Genomic DNA, 23905 nt, shown 5'->3' on the forward strand with positions numbered 1-23905 from the left:
TGAAAGGTTTTATCTTAACTAAAATTATGAACAACTTTAAGAAATTTAGTGATTCACTTATTTGAAATTATTGTTACAAATTATGAAAGTATTCTTTCTTATATAAAAAAAAAAAAAATGTTCCGTATATTTTAAGAAACTCCAGTAAGTACAAGTTAATCAAGATCGTCGTTGACCCCCCAAAGCAATGCAATCTCTTTCACAGCAGCAGATCCCAAGCCCCCGATGATTTTATCAGCAATGGGAGACATGATCGGTTCTGCCATGATGACTTGATTAAATTAAAACTGAGATTGGAATGAAAACACTACGAATTCAAATGGGTTTCAGAGTTCGGGAACAAAAACAGATAATTGATAATTTTGGTGGAAAATGGAGATATTCATGTAAAAGCTGTCCATTTTTTTAAAAGCAAATTCATCATTCTTTTATTTTATTTTATTATTATTTTTTATTTCCATTACAAACACAAATGAGAAAATTGCAGAAGTGGGGCTGACTTGGGCCAGAAACCAAGATGGTGACCACTGGCCAGCCCAATTGATTTCTCTCCTAATATTACAAGAAAATTACAAAAAGAAAAAAAAAAGAAAAAAAAAGGCCAATCGGCGATTTCTCCAACGCTTCCTTAATTCATCATTCTTCTTCATCTCCTCTTGTACGAGCTGCAAATTTGCTGTTTAGTCCTCTCTCTCTCTCTCTCTCTCTCTCTCTATATATATATATATATATATATTTATATAATATATATATCTTGTTTTTTTTTTTTTTCACACGTAATTTGAAATGGGTTCTTCTGCTACTTTGAATATGGCGTCACTGATCAAATCCACGCATGTTTCTTCATCAAATTGCAATTTCAATGGCGAAATTAATTATGGGTTTCACGTCAAAGGAACCAAGTCGCTCACCAAGCTCTCAGCTTTCTCTCCCAATGGCTCTGTTTCTCGCTCTTGTTCCAATGGGGTTAGTCATTTTTCTTTTCTTTTTCGTTTTTCTTTTTTTTTTTTAATTTTTTGCAAATTTGTTTTTTCTTACAAAAGTGAAAACTTTGGGGTGAAGAGTTGGTTAATTTTTTTTTAATTTCATTAACTCGATATGCTGATTGAAGGAATAAAAGAATCATAATTATAATTGATTCATTAATTCAAGCATTGAGCTTTGGATTTTTTTTCTTCCTAGTTTAGGCTTTGAAATCTGGCTTTTTATTGTGTGTAACTTACCAAAATTGGGCTTACCATGATCTTGAAAATTGGATAGTTTAGGACCCACATGGATTTTGATGCTTTTTACAAGAATGGAGTATTGCCCATTCTGTATATTCCATTAGCTTTCTTACGCAAGTTTGATGTTTTCTATTTCTCCAAAAAAAAAAAAAAAGGGTTCAAATTTTTGAATGTGTGTAGAAAGTGATGGTCTAGATGGAAGTAAACAGAAAAAGGGTTATCTTTAATTTTATGAAAACTAACAATAGGAATGGACGTTGATTTGACGTATGTGAGTTTAATAAGAGAAATAGTACTTCTTTCTTAATGAAGTATCATACTTTCCTCATGTTTCAACTCTAGTTATCTTCATAATAAAGTCTAAAGGTCTCTTGTAGCAAAAACACTGGAATGTTCTTTCGACTTGCATTATCTTTGTCTGCCAACTTGGCTTTGAGCAGATTGTACTTCTTCGTAGCGTTATGCATTGTACGGAGAACACTAATCTAGAGAACTTGGAGAGTTAAGGGAGAACTAATGGATGATAAGACAATAATGGTAACATAATTGAATTTGTCAAATGAAATCAGGGCTTTTAGTGAATTGTGGCGCCATTTTGAGTGTTCTTGCTGCATAGTCCAATTATCTTTCATGGGAATCACAAAATTGTTATACCTTGATCAAGCGAATTTAAATCTTTGGGAATCCTAGTCACCTTAAATTGTTTATGTAACATGTGATGTGTTATCGGTTAAGCAGCGGCCTATCTGCTTGATATTCTCTATTGAGTTTGCATGCACATGCACAGTGGACACCTCTACATGCTTGTGTGCATAATGAAGATATAACAATTTTCCTCATAGTCGTGGGACTAATTAAGATGTAAACTGCATTTTGTTGCTTGTTTGCATCATGGTTAAAATTTTTCAAGGAATTCTGTTTAAGAATATGGATTTGTTAAAGAATTTCTGTTCAAGCTTGCAGGCTACGAGTTCAGTGGGAGATGCGCATAGACGAAGAAGCAGTCTTGAATCCCTGTTTTGTTATGATAAGGCTGTGCCCGAAGAGAGAATTGAGAAGCCTGTTGGAATATATTTGGCTGAAAAATTAATCGGAGACAACCCCCGATGCAATGATTGCCATGCCAAGGGTGCCGTCCTTTGCTCCACTTGCTCTGGTTCAGGCTTGTATGTTGACTCAAATATTGGAGAGCCAGGGGATTATTGTTAAAGTCCGGTGCCTAGGTAAATTTCTTGCTCTTATTATAATTGAGTCTTGTATTCAAGCTGACCTGATCCTAGTTCACTTAATGATGCTCGTGTTTTCCTTGATAAGGATCAACATTGCTAGACTTCTTTTTTGTTTTTTAATAAGTTGAGCTAGGGTTCTTGTGATCGAGCAAAGGGCTCTTTTTCTTTCTCCATTCATTTGTAGTAATTAAGAAAATAAGAGAAGCTTAAGAACACAAGGGTTTTTACATTTTAGAGTACATACAACTTTCGATTCTATTTTGTAGGCAGGTCTGGCCCCGTGGATACTTTTTGCTGCCGTTGATCTACAGTCTTTTTGGGTTGCTTAATAGGTGTTATTGCTTCCTATTGTTGTTCTGGTGTGCTAACTTTAGCATAAACTTCTTTCATCATCAATCCCCTCAGTTCCTCACTCCTCTCAAACGGCCTTTGTGGGTACCATTATCTTCATTCCCTTTCATCCTCCTCACTAAAAAATGTGTGAATATGTCCTTATTTCCCTGGGTGGGTCAATGTGTCTTGTGTTGACTTCGTACATGTTATTAACATTATTCCTTGTCATTTCAATAAGTAGAATAGATAGAAGATCTACATGATATGAGACGTTTATTGCTTATTCATTCTTGAGTTAAAATGTAGTTAACCCTGTTGCCACCTTTTCTCTTCTTTCTTTTCTTCTTTTGGGTTGTGGGTGAACGTTAGGATCTCTTATGTAAGATAACAAATCATACCCAAAATAAAAAGTTGTACCATCAATCGTGTTTCGTGTGTGTTTCAAGCAGGGGGAAAAAAAAAAAGCTTTGTAGTATATGTTTAGCATTAATTAACACACCCGGTTTGTAACGCTCTTTAGAATTAAACATGTGTAATTATGCTAAGCTGTGGATTATTAGTGTGCCTAATTTGATTCTTATAATTAATCAAGAGATTTTAAGTTATTTTTAATATTTATAATTTCACCCCAAAGATTTTTAGAAAACACACTTAAATTTTAATACATTTTCCTCTTTTTTTTTTTTTTTTTCATTTTTCATTTTCATTTTCCTTTTCTTTTCTTTTTCTTTTTCTTTTTTCTTTTCTTTTTTTTCTTTTCCCCCTTTCCCTTCCCGTGTGCCCAGCCCCCATTCTCCTTCCTTTTTTTTTTTTTTTTTCTTTTCTTCTTCTTATTCTCTGGTTCTTCCCGTGCGCCCAGCCCTCTCTCTCTCTCTCTCTATTTTCTTCCACCGCTGGCCACCTTCTCCGGGCTTCCTCCCGCCGGCGTTCTCTTTCTCTCCCTTGCTCTCTCTCTCCGGGTTTCTCGCTCCCTCTCTCTCTTGGCAGTTTGGCCGAGAATCACCAAAGAAAAAAAAAAAAAACGAAAAACAGAGAAATTGAGGGAGACAAAGCTCGAGCAACTGATTTGAGGTAAAACCCTTTGAAACCCACTCTTTGATTTGAATTTTAAGCTTGAGAAAGTTTGGTTTTGGTTAGATTTGAATAATTTTGAGTTATGGTTTGAGTTTGAACAGTTATTGTTGGAATCGAATGAAATTTAGGGGTTTTTAGTTATTGGACTTGTTTAATTGATTAGAAACTGATTTTGATGGATTCTGGAGAATATATATTGAAATTGAACTTGAATTGCAGGTTTGACATTTTTCCTATTTATGCCGGCATGCTGCCGAAATTTACTTCCTAAGATATTGCTTTTGTGATAAAGCTAGTGGAGAAGGTCAAGTATTAAGGCTTTAAGGAAAGCGGAGACTAGGAGAACTGAAGGCTAGCCCAGGTTTGACATCCGAGAGGTAGGATATTCTTATCCATATCCTTGTTAGCCTCATTTTAAATTATTTTGGCCAATGAAAATGTTTTAGAACAAAACATGTTTAAAGAAAATGATTTTAAAAAAATAGCATGAGAATGCTATTAAGCTTTCCAATGATTTTGGAAATGAGATTTCAAAGCGTATCATTTCTTAAAATGAAATATTTTAAGGAATAATACAATGCATGGTGGCCTCAGAGATCGGGATGTGGGAATCACATCCTTGGGGGTAGGTCCCGAAACCCGTACAGATCCACTTCTTGTTTAGTGGAATTATGGCTCTGCACTTTTTACTAGACAGACATTTTGCCGCTTCTTGTTTAGTGGTATGATGAGCTGCACACTTTCATTATACATACATATTCTATTATGTGAGTATTTCTTTTTTTTTTAAAAAAAGATGATCGGTTCTGGGTATATATCTTTGGACCGTGAGTACCTTTATTTTAAATGCTTTATAAAATTATATCCTATTGGGCCTTTCGCTCACATTTTCTTGTTTTTAAATGTATTAAATCCCTCCAGGCGACGCCATAAGTAGTGCGGAGTAGGCAGCTACTACCGGCGATGTGGACTTATTTCGGGAAAGCGAAGAGTTGTATTTCCTCTAATCCCTTATCTCAAGGCATGAATAAAAGATTATGGATTGTAAACTTAAATATTACTAGATTATGGTTGATGTCACATTTACTCATGTTTATATTCATGTATGCTAAACACCTGTGAGAATTCTTGACATGATACCAGGGACGTGGTTTTAAACTGATTTGGTTGGAAATTCTACCACCGTTCTTGAAATTAAATTTCTCTTGAATGCAGGGGCTTGTTTGGAAATACCTGGATGTTTTAAATTTAAAAAAAAAAAAAAAAATTATAATGTTTGCAACATTATTTGCTAATCACTCTCTTAAACAGGTTTAAGTTTCTAAACAAGCCTTCACGTCACTAATCCCGGTTTGGGGGCGTGACAAGACTTGGTATCAGAACCCTTGGTTTAGAACTTTAGGGTTTGAAATTATGCATACATGAATGATATCAGGAAACCACTAAAACAGTCTAGCTTTCTTTTCGGATAAAAGAATGCCACCGCGCCGTAGAAACCCTAACCCACCGGCGTTGTCAAATGAGCAATTCATAGAAGCCATGTACGCCGCCTTCCAGAGGATGGCTACTAGAGCCCAAAATGAATGTCCTGCGGAAGACAGAAAATAGAATTATTTCCGTGAGTACAAGTGTAGTTCAATTCCTGCATTCACTAGCGCGGGTGGACCCTAGGAAGCTGAGTATTGGTTCGAATCGGTGTCTAAGCATCTAAGTACCATGGGAGTACCGGATGAGTATTGGGTGGAGTTCGCAGCTTTTAAGTTTGAAGGTCATGCAGGTGCGTGGTGGAAGCATATCCGGCGAATGCATGATGTATAGGGGATGACTTGGGAACAATTCGAAGCGCTCTTTAATGTGCACCCTAAAGTTATTGAGATGAAAAGGCCATGAAATTCATGAGCCTGTAGCAAGGGGATATGACAGTGAGGGAATACGTAGCTAGGTTCAATGAACTGTCCCGTTTTGCTCATTCCTTGATTGAATCGGAGCGCATGAAGTGCCTAAAGTTCGAGAAAGGTCTTAAGGGTGTGATCCGGAAATCAGTGGTAGCTTTAAGGCATTGAGTCTACAGTGACCTGGTTGCAGCAGCCATCTCTGTTGAACAAGAGCACATTGCCTTCCTTCAGGATCGAGCAGCTTTAGGGAAAACTTCAGGAAGACCTCAAAGGAATAACAAAAGCCGTGATCAAGGGCAAGGTAGTGGGGGAGTGCCTAGTGGTAGCAGTGGCTCTTTGGGAAGTGGGAAGAGTGGGTCCTATAGCTTCAAGTGCCACCATTGTGGGGAACTAGGGCATATCAAGAGGAACTGTCCTATCAGGGGCCAACTGGTGAACCGACAGACCCAGTAATTACCGCAGAATCAAATGGGTATTGCTCCTAGTCAAGACAGACTTCCACAGTTCACGCCTTTCTATCAGCCCCAGTTGCCTGCACAAATGCCAATTCTTCCTGCACCGATCTTTCGTCCGCCAAACTATTATTTCCGGCCATAGGCTTCCATATTAGTACAGTCTACCCCACCGCAGCAACAATATAGGCTTGGGAACCAGAAACCTAACAACAATGAGAGAGGAAAAGGGAAAGCACCGGGGCAGATACATACCATGGCCGGGGGAAGTTCTGGAGCTCATGTCGGAAACCCAGTCGTCGAGGGTATAGTACCTATCTCACATTCTTTTGCACGAGTTTTGTTCGACACTGGTGCTACGCACTCTTTTGTTTCCACTACTTTTGTGAAAATTTTAAGTTTGAAACCCGATGACTTAGAGACTTCAATGTTTATAAGTTTTCCATTGGGACGTGTGAATGTGACTAGTATATGTAGGTCGTGTGTGATCACGATTGGAAGTGAGAAATTAAAGGCAAATTTGATAATCCTTCCCATGAATCAGTTTGATGTGGTGCTTGGAATGGATTGGTTGTCAAGATATTGGGCGATTGTTGATTGCCACCGTATAAGAGTTACTTTGACTACCGGTTCTGGCACGACAGTAACGTATCAGGGAGGTGTTAACCCATTAATCACAATGAATTTTTTCCAAGGGAGATTCACAAATTTTATTAGAATCATAAAAAGAAAGTTTGCAACGTTTGCCTAAGTGGCAACTTGTACAAACTGAGTTTTTATTAAGCCAACTAGAGATACTAATAACTTTCTTCCTATGAAGAATTTTCAAAAACTTTGAATGGGCATGTCCCAATCGTTGATGCCAAAGGTCTGATTTTTGAGATTTGATAGCAGCAAGAGCTACACTTTGCACCTCTTCCAAAGCATAAAGTTGTCCTCTCCTATGCCCTTTTTCTAGAATCTATTGGTTTCGATCCTTTATCACAAAACCATTAGCATCAAATTCAAAAATACAGGAATTATCAAGAGTTAATTGACTAACTGACAATAAGTTTAACTTCAATTTAGGAACAACAAGCACATCCTTTAATTTCAAATGAATGAGATGTTTTTAAAAGTGCATCACTAGTGTGTGAAATTGGCAATTTGTTCCCATTACCGACATATATAACATCTTGTCCATTATAAGAATGCACAGACTCTAGCTTACCCAAGTCATTTGTCATGTGTTGTGGCTCTAGAATCGGCATAAAAGTTTGTGTCATTGCCATCTTGAATGGTGAGGGCAGCTAATGCTTCAGGTGTATCTTCCTCTTGATAAGCATAGCGATACCTGTAATAGCACTTAATTGCAGTGTGGTTAATTCTTCCACATATTTGGCATGGAATGTCAGATCCTTAATCTAATGTTGTATTTATATGTGAATAATTATGTGTTGTGTGCTGTCCTATAAGAATAAGCCCAATTAAAAGTGATCTACTAAGATTTGAGTATTTTGGGCTTTGATGTATCTAATAGGGTGTGGGCTTTTAATGTGTAGAGACTTAAGGGTAATTTCTATTTTTATAATGGGCTAAAATAGAAATACTAAAAGATAACAGGAAAGTTATCTATATATAGCGGTTATGGTCCCCAAATTGCACGTTACATTCTATTCCTTCTGACATCCCATCATCAGAGAGAGTACAGAGAGAAAGTTAAAGGGTTCTCTAGGAAAACGTGTTGATCTGGAAGACAAACTGCACGAGTCTAGAGAGAAATCAGTTCATATGGATTCAGAACGCTTCCGCTTACAGATTTATTAATTCTTGATGATCTGACATGAGTATTCTTGGCTTTTGGGTGATGGTTTTCACCAAATCATTGATTTCTAACATGAAATTCTTCCTGAATTTTCTCTAAAATTTCCTTCTCCGTTGCTTCCTTTTGGGTTGTTGTTCTCTTAGGTCCTTGATTTGTTTTGAGAATAGTTTTGATTGTTGGACTGGCCAACAGGAGCAAACCCTCGTCCTCTCAAGTTAAATCATTCTCCTCTATTATTTCTTCCATGGTCTCTTTCTCCAAGGAAGGCTTGAGCCTGGTCGACCAATTTTTTCTCTTCTTCTTTTGTTGTCATACAGATTTGCTCATGATTCTGTAAAGAAAGTACAAATTGGTTAAAAGAAGCACTACAAATATCAACATCAGTAGCAGTCCAACAACGCCATTAATCACTAACAATAGCGCTTTTTAGAGTGTTAGGACAGCGGGCGCTATTATAGGTCCTTAGAAAACATAGCGTTTCAGGAGAGTTATAGAAAGCGCTATAGAATTGAAATATTATAGCGTTTAAGACAAGCTATTTTCATCATATTACAGCTCCTTAGCATAGCTACGATACATATTAATAATTTTTTTTTCCTTGTTATGTTCATACTCTTGTAACTTTTTAAAATTATTATTGATATCTTTTTCAATTCATGCAAATAAATGATAATTCTGAGATATGTGATATATCTAAATAGGAACATTCAAATTAAAACATAAAAACATTCAATATATCAATTGTTATCAGTATCTACCAAGATGGCAATAAAATTACATCTACAACATATTTCATACAATGTACAACATAATTCATACAATGTCCAAAATCTTAACATTCAAAACAAGTAAAGAAAACAGAGAAGTCATCTCCAAAACGTCTAAGTGCAATGGTGAAGTAAATCCTTCCATCTTGACAAAATGCTTCAACAAAGAAGTCATCTCTACTGTTTAACCTATAAGAAAGTGATCTACTATCAAAACAATGATCAAACTTAGCTAAAACTTCAACCATTTAACCTGTAAATAAAGCAAGGACTAGTTACACCATTCATAACTACATAGCCACATCCACATATGTTTTGCAGTGAATTAGAGGAAACATGGCTTCAATGATGCACTAAGTAAAAATTTAATGTCAAACTTATAAGACAGAATATCTTACATATATTATTATGTAGATCCAGAGATCCTACAAAGTAATCATAGGAGAAACGGTTAAAGTTAGAGACCTTTTGCAATAATATAAAGTAATCAAAAGTAGTGTTTGCAACTTTATAATCAAAGCTTCCATTGATAAACATCATACAACTAAACAGCAGAATAACTTTTACTAAGGCAGAAACTTGTGAACAAGAGCACTTGAGTTTCTCAAGACACTAACAACAAGTGCCTACGAGTTAACTCATATTTCATCTTCATTGCCAAGTAACAGCACATTTAAAATTCTAACATCCAAAGTAGGTCACATTTTCAGTAATCGACATACAATCATGAGAGTCAGAGATAAAAGAATACTAACCTTAGCACTTGTCACTAAATAAATCATTCACAAGTTAAAGTTGCAAAGAATTTCATTAATCAAAGCAAGAAATTCATTATCACAATAAAGATTTTTGCAAGGGACCCAATTAACAAAAAGAATCCAAAAGTACATGAGCAAAGAGTAGTACTTTAAACCTAGTTTGAGTTTGGCTTTCTCCCAAATTTCCAAACTATCTTCAAATTCTATTTATCCAGAATTGGAGAGATGCTAAAATAGAGAATAAAAGAGAAAGGAAAAACAATTAATGAGTTATCAATCTTAGGTACATCTTCCTCAGGACTTAAGAGTAATCAATTACTCTTGAGATAAAGCAAACTGAAAAAACTAATAAGGTAAATTCTTACCAGTTTATAGTACTTGAACTCAAAGAAGTCCCAATAGTTTTTCTACTGTCAATAAAAAATAAATAAATAAAGCACTACAAGGGAAAAGAGAGAAAAGAAAACTTCATATCCGACATGATCCAACAAAAGGGTCGAGCTCGGAACGGATGTTTGACCATCTATCTGTACCTGTGCGTGTCGGTGGGGTTGTTCTGGTGGAGCACAATCATCTGCTTCACGTTCCATTTTTAATAATAATGTCAAAACAAATTTGGAAATATATTCTTCGATCAATCAGTGGCTGCTAGTCCTGGACATTCTTCGCAAATCAATCTCACCCAAATAAGTTGATTCCAGGCAAACAGAGGTCCTAATCAAAACTCAATAAACAAATATTGACAAAATCTAACTAACCCATACTTAAAAAATAGCGAAAGCCACCAAAAATGTCCACAAAAAAACACTTTTAAAAACATCAGGCAAAAATATGAAGCAATTAAAGAACGAATATCCTCTAGTGTTACATAAGACTAGCAGAAAATTATAAAGTTTTGAAAGTTCTAAAACGTACCTGTTAACGTCCAATTCAACCAATCATCATTGAGCATTTCATCCATGCACTTTCATTTAATCTGATATCTGTCAATTCAGTTAGAAACTTGTAACAACTTGTTTGAAGGTACAAAACAGTTTGAGCAAGGTACAAAATAGTATTACAAGGTGCAATGCTGGTCAGTTTTGAGCACCAGAAGAACAGTTTGAGCACCAAAGACATAAATGAAATGTCACACTACCAAGAATGTAATTCTATTATTAGCATACTATTCCAACATTGGTAGCGATCACATCATATCAAACATAGTTGCGGTTATCAGAATTATCTCAGGAAAGTTGGCAAGTTTCGCTGGGTTTGGCCTGCCCATAACAAAAGTATAAGCTTTTTTTCCCCACTGTAGTTATCAGCTTTTCCTCTGATTACTCATGTGAAGACAAAATCAATCATGCCTTTTCTCCCTCTATTGTTTCGGGAACATCACCACTTGCAATCCGCTGAGCAAGTCCCTCGGCTATTGCTGTTTTTCCAACACCAGGATCTCCAATTAAGAAGAAAAGAAAAACCTCTTCTGTTAGTGAAAAAACAGATAACAAGCATCATGTCATTCAATTACCACACAGATTATATACAACACACAGATAATAAGCATCATTTCATTGAATTACCAAGGCAGACAATAAATTGGAAGACAAGTCTTGCCTTGAAGACCAAAAGTGGATTTATCGACAAACGCAGATAATAACCAAGCTTTGGAATTGCTCATGAAAAAAAAAAATGCTGGAACATATATTCACATCATGCATCAGAAAGCTAAGTAGTCTAGAAGTGAAAACAAATAACAAAATATATATATATATATATGTATGTATTATGTATAGGCAACTAACCCTAATTAGGAAACAAAATAAACAGCGTATACGACAAACCAAATATAAAGATCAATTGCTTTGTACCTCATCTCCTTATATTGCTGCTTTTACAACTCAAAAATCGAAAGAACAAGATTTGTTTGCACATTAAACTCGTGATTTCAGACCCGTGGATAAACAGAGTATAAAAATTGAGTAAAAACAAAACTTTAATAAATAGCTTAAAACTTTAATAGGCTGACATTAAAACTAGTTCTAGCTCTAAAATTACCTGAGAGCTAATATAAAGCTTTCATCAAGCTTTTGGCGATGAGAGCCTCAACTTATTCATCACGTGTGCCATCTTCTCCGCAAATGAGACATAAAAAAAAATGGAAAAATGAGTAGTTAGCACTTTAAAAAGCCAATAAATCCAACAAAAATGATACCCAAATAGGAGTTAATATCATACCTGCTCAGGTGCACCTTTGCTTGCACACCATTTTTCCTTCACTGTCAATGTATGTGAGAGCTGTGCGCTTATCAATCAGGTTGGAAGGAAATGCACAGTGTGAATACCGGCTCAGGCCTATTCCGTGACCAAAAGAAGTAACTAGTAGAATATACAAAGGAAATAATGATCAATAAGACAATAACATCAAAGAAAGTCATTCATCATTGAAATATATACCTCCTTTGGAACAGGAAGCAAACTTGAACACATAATTCCTGATATTTATAAATGCCTAAATCTATTTCCCAAATTAACAAAGATTGTGCTTAACACAGTCTCTACATTGATTCCATGCAAACAGAGGTCCTAATCAAAACCCAATAAATAAATATTTACAAAATCTAACTAACCCATACTTAAAAAATAGCGAAATCCACCAAAAACGTCCACAAAAAAACTTCAAACGATTCAAACATTGCCCACACTCAACTACAATTTACAAGTACAAATGAAGTCAATTGCTCATTTTTATTACCTCAATGCAGTCGCCCTCTTTGACGAGGATGAAGAAGAAGAAGACTTCACGAAAAATATACACAGATTAAACCATCGGTCCAAACTCCAAACACAGATCAAATCATAAAAAAAAAAAAAAAACAGAAAATGGATAGAGGAAATACCTGAAACCAATCTGCCGAATGTAAGAAATCTGACTTCCCGAAGGCCAAATTTGACGAAGAAATGAGAAGAACAAGCCTTCGCGAAGGCCGATCTGACGAAGAAATGAGAAGAACATAACTTCTCTAAGGCCGAATCTTAAGGAGAGATGATGGAGATGACAAAAGAAGAAGAAGAAAAAGAAGAAGCAAGGCTGTAAGGGTGGGTGACTTCTGGGGGAAAGAGAGGGTCACCGTGACGAAAAGGAGCAGCGGTGGAGAGAAGAGAACCAACGGCGGTGGAGAGCGACTAGGGCTCGGATTCAGAGCGGAATTGGAGCTTAGATGAGGGATGGGAACCAATGGAACTTAGATTGGGGAAGCTTTTGTTCGTATGGGAATTTGAGCAGCAAGAAGAGCAAAAAAAAAAGGGGGGAGGGGGGAATGAAGGGGTGGGAATTTGGACATTTGGTGAAACATGAACAACAAGTAGAGTAAAAAAAAAAAAAATGGGGGGAGGGAATGAACCGACGGGAATTTAGAAATTTGAAGAAACAATTTTTTCACTGTCCAGTCAGTTTAATGTGTACAGTAATATATATCTAAATATATATACAATAAACCAGCTAAAATTTTATTAACTTATATATACATATTATAACTATTTTGAAACGTTATTATATATAGCTGAAAAAACATTTAATAACGTTTTTTTAAAAACGCTATAACTAACCGTTATAAAAAGCCTATTTTGTTGTAGTGATCTTCTTTTCTTTCACTTGATACATCTTGATTTTGATCAAATCCATTAGATTTAATAGCCTCATCAAACCTGATGTTCCATTATCTAGATGTCTGCTTTAATCCATAAATGCATCTTTGCAATTTGCAGATTTTCTACTCTTGGTCTTCCTCTATGTAACCCGATGGTTGATTCATATAGATGATTTCCTCAAGATAGCCATTCAGAAAAGCTATCTTGATATCAAACTGTCATATCTCATAGTCAAAATATGCTGCTATGGCCCGGAGTATCCAAATGGACTTAAGCATGGCTATTAGTGAGAGAGTTTCCTCATAGTCAACTCCCTCTCTTTGAGTATAACCCTTAGCCCCTAATTGTGCTTTATAAGTCTCCAGTACTTTTCCATCCACTCTTCCCTTTTTTTTTTTGAAGATCTGCTTGCATCCAATGGGTTTTACTACTTCCGGTAGATCTACAAGTTGCCAGACTGAGTTAGAGTACATAGACTCCATCTTGAGTTTCATAGTTGCTTGCCATTTTTTTTATCAGAAGCATCCATCGTAGCCTTAAAGGTCAATGGATCCTCCTTACTGTCATCAGTAGTGACAATCTATGCCTCCTTGGTATATTGGTCAGGTAACCTGCTTACCCTCCCACTATGACGAGGTGCCACGAGAGTTTGAGTAGGAAACGTGGTCTTATCTCTTAGTGTTCTGACAACTCTTGCCAGTTGTGATCCGATCTCATCAGAAAGTAACTCTTCTAGTACTACTTTGCTTATGGGCTTGAAATCTATCATATAATCACTCTGATTCTGATCTTTTGAAAAACGACATGCTTCCTATAGCTCTTATCGCGAGAGGAACTCCTCCACATCTTTCCACAATCTGCCTCCTAATATCCACAATCTTGGGGTCTCTCTCCTCTTATTTTTGTTTAAAAGCCATCTTTTCAAACAGAGACCAAGATTTTTCTTTATCTAAGATCCCTAATTGGTATGGTTGGACCGATCTTGTAATCTCAGCCACCTTTTTACTCCGAGTTGTTACTACAATTCTACTCCCACGTGATCCACTTAATAACAAGTCTTTAAGCCTCAACCATTCTTCACGTTTTTCCTCCCACACATCATCTAGCACAAGGATATACCTCTTTCCATTAAGTACATTCCGAAGCTCGTTTTGCAATTGATCCATTGAATCATTATCTTTCAAGTTGTTATTTTTAGTTGCAGACTTGATAATTTGTTGAAGAATTAACTTCAAGTCAAAATCATCAGAAACACACACCCACATCCTTAGCTCAAAATGTCATTGGACCGTTTGCTCATTGAAAGCAGTTTGAGCAAGTGTGGTTTTTCCAAGCCCTCCTATGCCCACGGTGGGAATGACGGAGACATTCTCTTCCAATTCACCTTGTTCCAATAAATGCTTAACAATTTCCTCTCTTCCTCATCCCTACCAATAACCTCTTCTTGACGGACAAACGAATGAGTTTCTCTCCCTCTCCTAGCAGAGACCGCCTGATTATCTTCATGACGAACTTCTAAAAGGAAGCTTCTGTCATTGGAAATAGTAACTAGTTTCTTCCTTATTTCCCTAATCCTACAACCCATCTTGAGCCGAAAAGCAAGTTGGTTTGAGGCAGAGAAGAAAGTGCGTACCTGCTTGACCGTTCCACTTCCTGCAGGCATCACTCGTCGTCGCAAAGCTTCGGTGTTGAACTCGTCCATCAAGTTGTCGGCATCATCAACTACACCCCCAAGCCTACGGAGCCAGTTTCTGACTTGGTGGCTGTTGATCTGCTGCTCCTCAGCATCAAGAAGCATAGATTTGATGGTTGAAATGGTTTCATTAAGCTGATCAAGATCGTCGTTGACCCCCCAAAGCAATGCAATCTCTTTCACAGCAGCAGATCCCAAGCCCCCGAGGATTTTACCAGCAATGGGAGAGAGGATTAGCTCTGCCATGATGACTTGATTAAATTAAACTGAGATTGGAATGAAAACACTATGAATTCAAATGGGTGTTTTAGTGTGCAGGTAACAAGGACAATAAACGAGATTAACTTTTAAAGACTGATAATTGTGTGTCACGTTTGTTCTCCATTATTGAATAGCTAAATAAATAATTAACTTTTAAATACATAATTAAATAATAAGTTAATTAATTACCATAGAGAATCTTTTTCAAAAATAGAAATAAGGAAATAAACGAGATTGAGGGACTACATAAGCAAACCAAAGAGAATAAGGGATAAAAAAACAGAAGGAAGAAAAACAAATAAAAAATGAGGGATTAAAATGAAGAGATTAAATAAGGATGAGAGGAAAAACAAAAATGAGGGACTAAAGAAGCGAACAAAAAAAGAAGGAAGTCAAATGATTAACTTTTAATTACATAATTAAATAATGAGTTAATTAATTGCCATCGGGAATCTTTTTAAAAAATAGAAATAAAGAAATAAACGAGAATGAGGGACTACATAAGCAATCAAAAAAGTAAGAGGGATAAAAACAAAAGGAAGAAGAACAAATAAAAAATTAAGGACTAAAATGATGAGGTTCAATAAGGGTGAGAAGAAAAACAAAAATGAGAGACCAAAGAAACGAATAAAAAAAGAAGGAAGACAAAAAAAAAAAAAAAGAAAAAAAAAGATGAAAAGCAAATAAAAAATAGTGCACTAAAATGATAAGATTTTTTAAATAAGGGTTAGATAGCTGAGAAGTACGACCTTATTTTTGTGTCGTTTTGGACTGAGCCAGCTTGGTCTTCACTTTGTATTATCACTTGGACCTCCTCAAAACCAATGGTCATTATGCATCTCATGGTACGTGTCTTCTATCTCTTTTTGACAAAAGATTCTCTCTCTCTTATTGGGTTCTTGAATAAGCGATGATCATATATTGAGTTTTCAATTAACATATAAGATTACACTTATATAGTGTGGCTGTGCAAACTAATATACGGCGTCTTTAAATCAAAATAATTTATTAAAAATCCTAATATTGACTAAAATATGAATAATATATTAGAAAAATTTTTAGTTGGTACCAACATAAATAGAATATGGCCCTATATATGGGACTCACTTTCTATTAGTTGATAATGCTAATGTGCCTAATAGCATTGTTATTAATATTAGGGACGCACTAATAATATTATATGTGAACTTGCTTCTCCTCAGCATCAAGAAGCACAGATTTGATGGTTCAAATGGTTTAATATCACGAGTAAGCACCTATAGCCCTTACTCGTGATATTCCTAGATTGATAAAAAGTCATCTTCTTTTACTCGTGATATTCCTGGATTGAAAAGCACCTATATCAAGAATACATGGATTGATAAAAAGTCATCTTCTTTTACTCGTGATATTCCTGAAAATCCCTTATAAAAGGACAACCACTCTGATTCTGAACTTTTGAAAAACAACACGCCTCCTATAGCTCTTATCGCGAGAGGAACTCCTCCACACTTTTCCACAATCTGCCTCCCAATATCCACAATCTTGGGGTCTCTCTCCTCTTCTTTTTCTTTAAAAGCCATCTTTTCAAACAGAGACCAAGATTTTTCTTCATCTAAGATCCCTAATTGGTATGGCTGGACCGATCCTGTAATCTCAGCCGCCTTTTTACTCCGAGTTGTTACTACAATTCTACTCCCACGTGATCCACTTAATAACAAGTCTTTTAGCATCAACCATTTTTCGCGTTTTTCCTCTCACACATCATCTAGCACAAGGAGATACCTCTTTCCATTAAGTACATTCCGAAGCTCCTTTTGCAATTGTTCCATTGAAGCATTATCTTTCAAGTTGTTATTATCAGTTGCAGACTTGATAATTTGTTGAAGAATTAACTTCAAGTCAAAATCATCAGAAACACACACCCACATCTTTAGCTCAAAATGTTGTTGGACCGTCTCCTCATTGAAAGCAGTTTGAGCAAGTGTGGTTTTTCCAAGCCCTCCCATGCTTGACTGTTTCCTCATCCCCACCAATAACCTCTTCTTGACGGACAAACGAATGAGTTTCTCTCCCTCTCCTAGCAAAGACCGCCTGATTATCTTCATGGCGAACTTCTAAATGAAGGAAGCTTCTGTCACTGGAAATGGTAACTAGTTTCTTCCTTATTTCCCTAAGCCTACAACCCATCTTGAGCCGAAAAGCAAGTTGGTTTGAGGCAGAGAAGAAAGTGCATACCTGTAATTCATGTATTTTAATGACTAAAGATCTGATGATATACCATATAGCATGAACCTATATCATGAGCGTGTATTATATGCATGTAACTAAAGTAGCATCTTTTATATGTCAGAATATTATTATATGTCATTTAAATTTATGATTTAACTAACATAAATTTAAGTGTGTATGTGCAGTGAAAGGCAAAATCTCTCAAACTAGGCGCAATTGATGTCCTAAAGGAGTTTTTTAAGAAGGCCATAGCCAATACTGATTGGAAGGAAAGAAAATTAACCAGTGTTCACATATAAGCTAATTTAAAGAAAGGAGATAGTTAAGAAGATTTTTGGAACGCTTGATCATCTAGACTGTGGTTGATGTCACACTCACTTTGTTTATATTCATGTATGCTAACATCTGTGGGAATTCCTGACTTGATACCAGGGACGTGGTTTTAAACTGATTTGGTTGGAAATTTCACAACCGTTTCTTGAAATTGAATTTCTCTTGAATAAAAAGGGGCTCGTTTGGAAATACCTGGATGTTTTGGATTTGAAAGAAATTAAAATGTTTGCTAATCACTCTCTCAAACAGGTTTAAGTTTCTAAACGAGCCTCCACGTCACTAACCCCGGTTTGGGGGCGTGACATAGTGTGACCAAGTCCATGACGATCACAACTTGCTTTTCCTATGGAGAGAACATGATCTAGTTTGGCGGTGTCAAAATTCATCATCTTCAATGACTTTTGAGTGTGCTCTAATTCTGCCCTGGTCTCTTGCAGCTATTTACCTTTTCAACAACCTAAAATTCATAGTTCATTACAGCTCTCTTAAGACTATTCTTCTCTTTAACAAGCTCATCGACTCTCTCCCGTCGAGAATTATTCATTTCACATACTTTAACCCACTTGTTGAACATGGTCTGGTAGGATTTTTGAATGGCTTCATAAGTTAGGTCTTTATTATCACTACTACTGTCAGATTCTGAATTAGCTCCATCTTTTTTGCAGTTTTCAGAATCTGTTGCAGAGGGTGTTGCAACACCGTCTGAGACACTGTCTGCAACACAGCCGTCACAAACATCTTGATCAGCATAGACATTGAAAGTAACATAATTGCTCCCATGGTTATCATCCTCCTGGCTAACTTCAGAATCCTCATCACTCCATGTGATGTTGAGAGACTTCTTCTTCTTCTTAAGGGTGTGAGCACACTCAGCTTGAATGTGGCCATAACCATCACAACCTCAGCATTGAATTCCTCTATTTCTTATCTTCGATTCCATGTTATTCTCTGTAGCTTTATTCCTCTGGAAATGTTTAGAGTTGCCAAAGTTTGGTGTGCGGTTCTTCTTGTTGACTTCTCTATCACCTTGTTGAAATTCTTCGACAATCGTGCTATAGACCGGCCAATTATTCTTCATCATCGGACTCAACTTCTTCAACTTGCACTTAAGTGAGTAAATGTGACATGCTACGCATCCCCATAGCCTCGACATGCTTCTCGAAGACCTTGGCCGGCAGGGCCTTCGTGAACGGGTCAGCCATATTGTCTTCCGACGCGATCTTGCATATTTTCACATGCCCTTCTTTAATAAAGCTTCTTATCACGTGATACTTCCTGTCTATGTGCTTACTCATTTTCTGATATCTTGGTTCTTTGGTGTTAGCTATTGCCGCACTGTTATCATAGTATAGTCTTAATGGCTTATCCACACCAGGAACAACTTCAAGATCCATCAAAAAGTTGCGGAGCCACACTGCTTCTTTTGAAGCATCACTAGCTGCCACATACTCGGCTTCCATCGTTGAGTTAGAAGTGCAAGTTTGCTTGACACTCCTCCAAACGACGGAACCACCTCCCAGAGTAAAGACAGAACCCGAAGTCGATTTCCTAGAATCCAAACAGGATTGAAAATTCGAATCTGTATATCCTAGAGGTGTCAAATCCTCCCCGGAATATACCAGCATATAGTTTCTAGTCCTCCGAAGATACTTGAATACATGCTTGACCGCAACCCAGTGGTTAGGTCCTGGATTTGACTGAAATCGACTTACAATCCCGACCGCATGGCAAATGTCCGGTCGAGTACAAAGCATTGCATACATGAGGCTCCCGACCGCCGAAGCATAAGGCACCTTCGCCATGTATTCCCTTTCTTCAGATGTCTTGGGACAATCACTGTTCGAAAGAGTAATTCCAGACCTAGATGGTTGCCCACCTTTCTTGGAATTCTGCATTGCATACTTCTCGAGAATTTTATCTATGTATGAAGCCTAAGAGAGAGCTATCATTTTGTTCTTTCGATCTCTTATGATTCGAATGCCCAGAACATAATTAGCTTCTCCTAAGTCCTTCATGTCAAACTGTTTGGTAAGCCAAACTTTGACTGATGAAAAAGCCCCTACATCATTGCCAATGAGTAGAATATCATCAACATATAACAGTAGAAAAATAACTTTCCCATCTTGAATATGCTTATAAACACAAGGTTCATCCATATTCTGTTGAAATCCAAAAGTCTCGACCACTTGGTCAAATCTTTTCTTTCAAGAACGGGAAGCTTGCTTTAATCCATAAATGGATTTCAGTAACTTGCAAACTTTTTCCTCTTGACCCTTAGTCCCAAAGCCTTCTGGTTGTACCATATAGATACTTTCCTCAAGATGGCCGTTCAAGAATGCCGTCCTGCCATCCATTTGCCAGATCTCGTAGTCGAGAGCAGCCGCAATGGATAAGAGAATGCGGATGGACTTAAGCATGGCTACAGGCGAAAAGGGTTCCTCGTAGTCGATTCCCTCCTTTTGCGTGTATCCCTTAGCTACCAGTCTAGCCTTATAGGTTTCGACCTTTCCTTCTGCATTTCTCTTTCTCTTGTAGACCCATTTACACCCAATGGGCTTAATCCCATCGGGAAGATCTACAAGTTCCTAGACTAGATTAAAATCCATAGATTTCAACTCAGCTTTCATGGCTTCTGTCCAGAGGTTTGCATCAACATCCTCCATAGCTTCTTTGTAAGTATATGGATCTCTGTCATGTTCCAGAGATTCTGCCAAAAAGGTTTCCCCATTAGTCATGAATCTCTCAGGTTCATGTCTGATTCTCCCACTATGCCAAAGCCCCTTAGGTTGTTGTTGGGTTTCCTCTTCTACTCTGATTGGATTGGTTTCTAAAGGAACAGTCGGTATGACCAAGTCACTCAACATTTCCTCAAGCACCATTTTGCTACGAGGCTTAAAGTCGTTCATGTAACTTTTCTCAAGGAATGTTGTATTCGTTGAAACCACGACTTTATTTTCCTTGGGATTATAGAAATAACCCCCTTTCGCCCCTCTCGGATAACTTACAAAAATGCACACTTCTGAACGTGCTTCCAACTTGTTCGCTTCCTTGTTCTGATTCTCCCACTATGCCAAAGCCCCTTAGGTTGTTGTTGGGTTTCCTCTTCTACTCTGATTGGATTGGTTTCTAAAGGAACAGTCGGTATGACCAAGTCACTCAACATTTCCTCAAGCACCATTTTGCTACGAGGCTTAAAGTCGTTCATGTAACTTTTCTCAAGGAATGTTGTATTCGTTGAAACCACGACTTTATTTTCCTTGGGATTATAGAAATAACCCCCTTTCGCCCCTCTCGGATAACTTACAAAAATGCACACTTCTGAACGTGCTTCCAACTTGTTCGCTTCCTTGTCCAGGACATGTGCAGGACATCCCCATATGCGAATATGGTTCAAGGATGTCTTCCTGCCCGTCCACAACTCGTGAGGAGTTTTAAGAACCGACTTTGTTGACACGTTGTTTAGAAGATAACATGCAGTTTGTAAAGCATATCCCCAGAAAGATATAGGCAATGTCGAATAACTCATCATGGACCGTACCATGTCCAACAAGGTCCTATTTCTTCTCTCAGTTACACCATTCTACTGTGGAGTGCCAGGTGCAGTTAAATGGGATAGAATCCCATTCTCTAATAAGTAACCAGGAGTGAGCATGAGCCCCATGTTCACTTTTGCGTCAAATGGTAGACCAAGGCAAGAGCAAGCTAAAAAAAAAAAAGGAAAAGCGCCTTGATTTGCAACTTGTTGAGTAACCGGGTGACTTCATCACCAATGTTGGCATTCACGTAAAAAGGCAAGTTGGCAATTCTTGGTAGATTAAAAAAAAAGTGAAGGGTATAATAAAAGGACATTTAGAAATAAAAGCCAATTGAGTGGGCAAGGGAAAGCAAGACTTGAGTTTGGGGGAGTTTCATGGGAATGTTGTTTGTAACTGCAAAGTTCTAGAGTGTAAGGTGCTTGAAGAAGAGTTGAGCCAACATATTACCTTCCATTCTACCTTCACCCTAGCCTAACATTACAAGCCTAATGAAGTCCTATTGACCCTTGGTGTTGTGTTGATTTACATTAGTGGAGAGAGTTTTGAAAAACAAGCTTATGGGGCTTGATCTTGTATTAAGAAGAGCTTGATGTAAAACGCATGCGCAGGGTCCCAACTAGTTGACCTTGTTGATTTGGCACTTGGTTGTTCACACACACACAAAAAAAGGTCCAAGCAGAGAAGGAGCAATCTGATGACTTGAAATCAAATTTTGGCTGGAATTCATGTTTTTCTTTTGACTGCACTTCTAACCTGTGTTTTAAGGACATATAAAAAATCTCTTGAGAAATTATCCACAAAGTATGCATTAGTTTTTTTTCTTCTGTTTTAGTTCATTCCTCTTTGTCTTGTTGTCACTTTTGTTTTGCTTGAGGACAAGCAACACTCTGAGTTTGGGGGTGTGATAACTCTAAGAAATTAGAGTTATCCACTAGTTTTATAGCCTAAAATTGTTTGTCCATGAGTGATTGTTCTCGTTTATTGTTTGTTTTAAGTTAGATTTGTAGAGTTACATGTACTGTGGCCTAATTCCGTATTGCTGCACCTTTTGAAATGAAAGCTGGTAATTTCAAAGTAAAATAGATGAAAAACTGGCTAATTCTCTGTGAGTTCCTTGCAGGAAATTGCTGGGCTAAAATGCTGCAGCATTCTGGGCGACATTCTGAGATTAGCTAGCAGCTGATTGATGTCAGCGCACTAGCTAGACAAAGCAGACAGAAAGGAATCCGTTTGAGCTGGCTGAGGAGGTGTCAAATGGGTCCACTGTGCACATCAGCAATGACACCTCAGCCCTTGTGTTGCCCTAGAAGGGAATGTTTCTCTCAGGACAAGTTGGCAGCCGCCAGGGGGAGAAAAAGAGGAAGAGAGAGAATTGGGCATTAATATAAAGAGAAGACAGTTGCTGTTTCACAGAGGAGGGTACGGAGACACCAGAAAACACAAAAAGGCATTATTCAGAGAGGAAAAAGCTTCGGAGGAAAGCTGAAGAAACCAAAACATCAAGCAATATTCAGCCTAGAAGGAAATACAGAGACGTGAGAGCTGGAAGTTGAAGGACATTGTTGGCCGGCCACAGAGGAATCCAAGATCCAGCTGAACTTGTTCTTCTTCTGTTAGCTTAACTCTTTTTGTTGTCATTTAGCTACTAATTCTAGATATGGATTATACTGGAGTTTTGGGTCTTGTAACTATCATTATGAACTAAGTTGCTGTAGCTAGGCTTGCTAATGGAACCAATATTGTAAGAATGACAAGTTGTTTCTGAAATGCTATTAATCTACTATTCCTGTTCATTCATGTGAGCTAATGTTTATTTCTATTCTTGATTGGCCATCAACCTTAGGATACAAGATTGAGATTAATACTGGAAGGGTTAGTTTTAATCGGATTAGCATGAATGATGTTTGTTCAATGAACTTGTTGAGTTGTTGATTAGTGGATGGTATAGGAATATATTATCCACCTTGCATAACTTAATGAAACATGAGCTTAAATCTGCAGTCCTAGAGCTGGATTCACATAGGAATGTGTCGTCAGAAATAGCTTAAAGGACAAGAGTCATAATCAATTCGGGAGAACTTTATGCATCAACGAGTTTCTGTTAACAGGATAGTAGAATGCTGCAGCATTCTTGGTAACATTCTAGTCAGACTTGCAGTAGAGGGGAAATTAGCAGGCCTAGCTCATTTTCACCATTGAATTACATTCCATCACTACATTCTTTTTACTCTTAGTCACTTTAGACCGCATTTAGTTTGCATTCATTTATTTACATCATTTTAGTGAATTTCTCACCACATTCATCATTTACTTGTTTTGTTGATTATACAACTCCAGACACATATTTTGGTGATTCTTTCCTCGTGGGATTGATATCCGTACTTGTGTACACTTTATTACTTGTTAGCGACATGTGCACTTGCGAGCATAATTATCACGCAACATTAGGCAATTTCTCTATTGGGTTGCTTGAATCAAAACTAAGGCTCTATGCAAGTTTTCCGTATTGAAAAACTAGGAAAAATAACTTTCGTCAGTGCAAACAGGTCGACCGGTTGCGTAGACCGGTCACAGATCGACCGGTCCGGTCGACCGGTTAGTGAAGATAGGTCGACCGGTGAGGTATAACGTCTCTGTCACCGGTCGACCGGTTGTAACGTAAAATGCATGCTGACGTGGGAAAATTGACTCTGGATGCGA

At 37.3% G+C, this 23905-nt stretch overlaps 1 long non-coding RNA gene across 5 annotated transcripts; it reads left to right on the plus strand.

The window, feature by feature from the left end:
- Positions 1-727: 727 nt before the first annotated feature.
- Positions 728-22772, plus strand: LOC21388196. 5 transcript variants are annotated; one of them, XR_002903599.1, is made up of 5 exons: positions 728-966; positions 2190-2449; positions 4155-4239; positions 4784-4856; positions 22326-22772. It is a non-coding gene; the product is annotated as an uncharacterized LOC21388196 (long non-coding RNA). The 5 variants fall into 5 exon arrangements; XR_002903598.1 differs by lacking the exon at positions 22326-22772 and having other exon boundaries at positions 4784-5034; XR_002903602.1 differs by lacking the exons at positions 4155-4239; positions 4784-4856; positions 22326-22772 and adding an exon at positions 14831-15072.
- The last annotated feature ends 1133 nt before the right edge of the window (positions 22773-23905 follow it).

The sequence above is a fragment of the Morus notabilis genome, unplaced genomic scaffold (genome assembly GCF_000414095.1).
Source record: "Morus notabilis unplaced genomic scaffold, ASM41409v2 Scaffold344, whole genome shotgun sequence".
NCBI classification, from domain to species: Eukaryota; Viridiplantae; Streptophyta; class Magnoliopsida; order Rosales; family Moraceae; genus Morus; species Morus notabilis.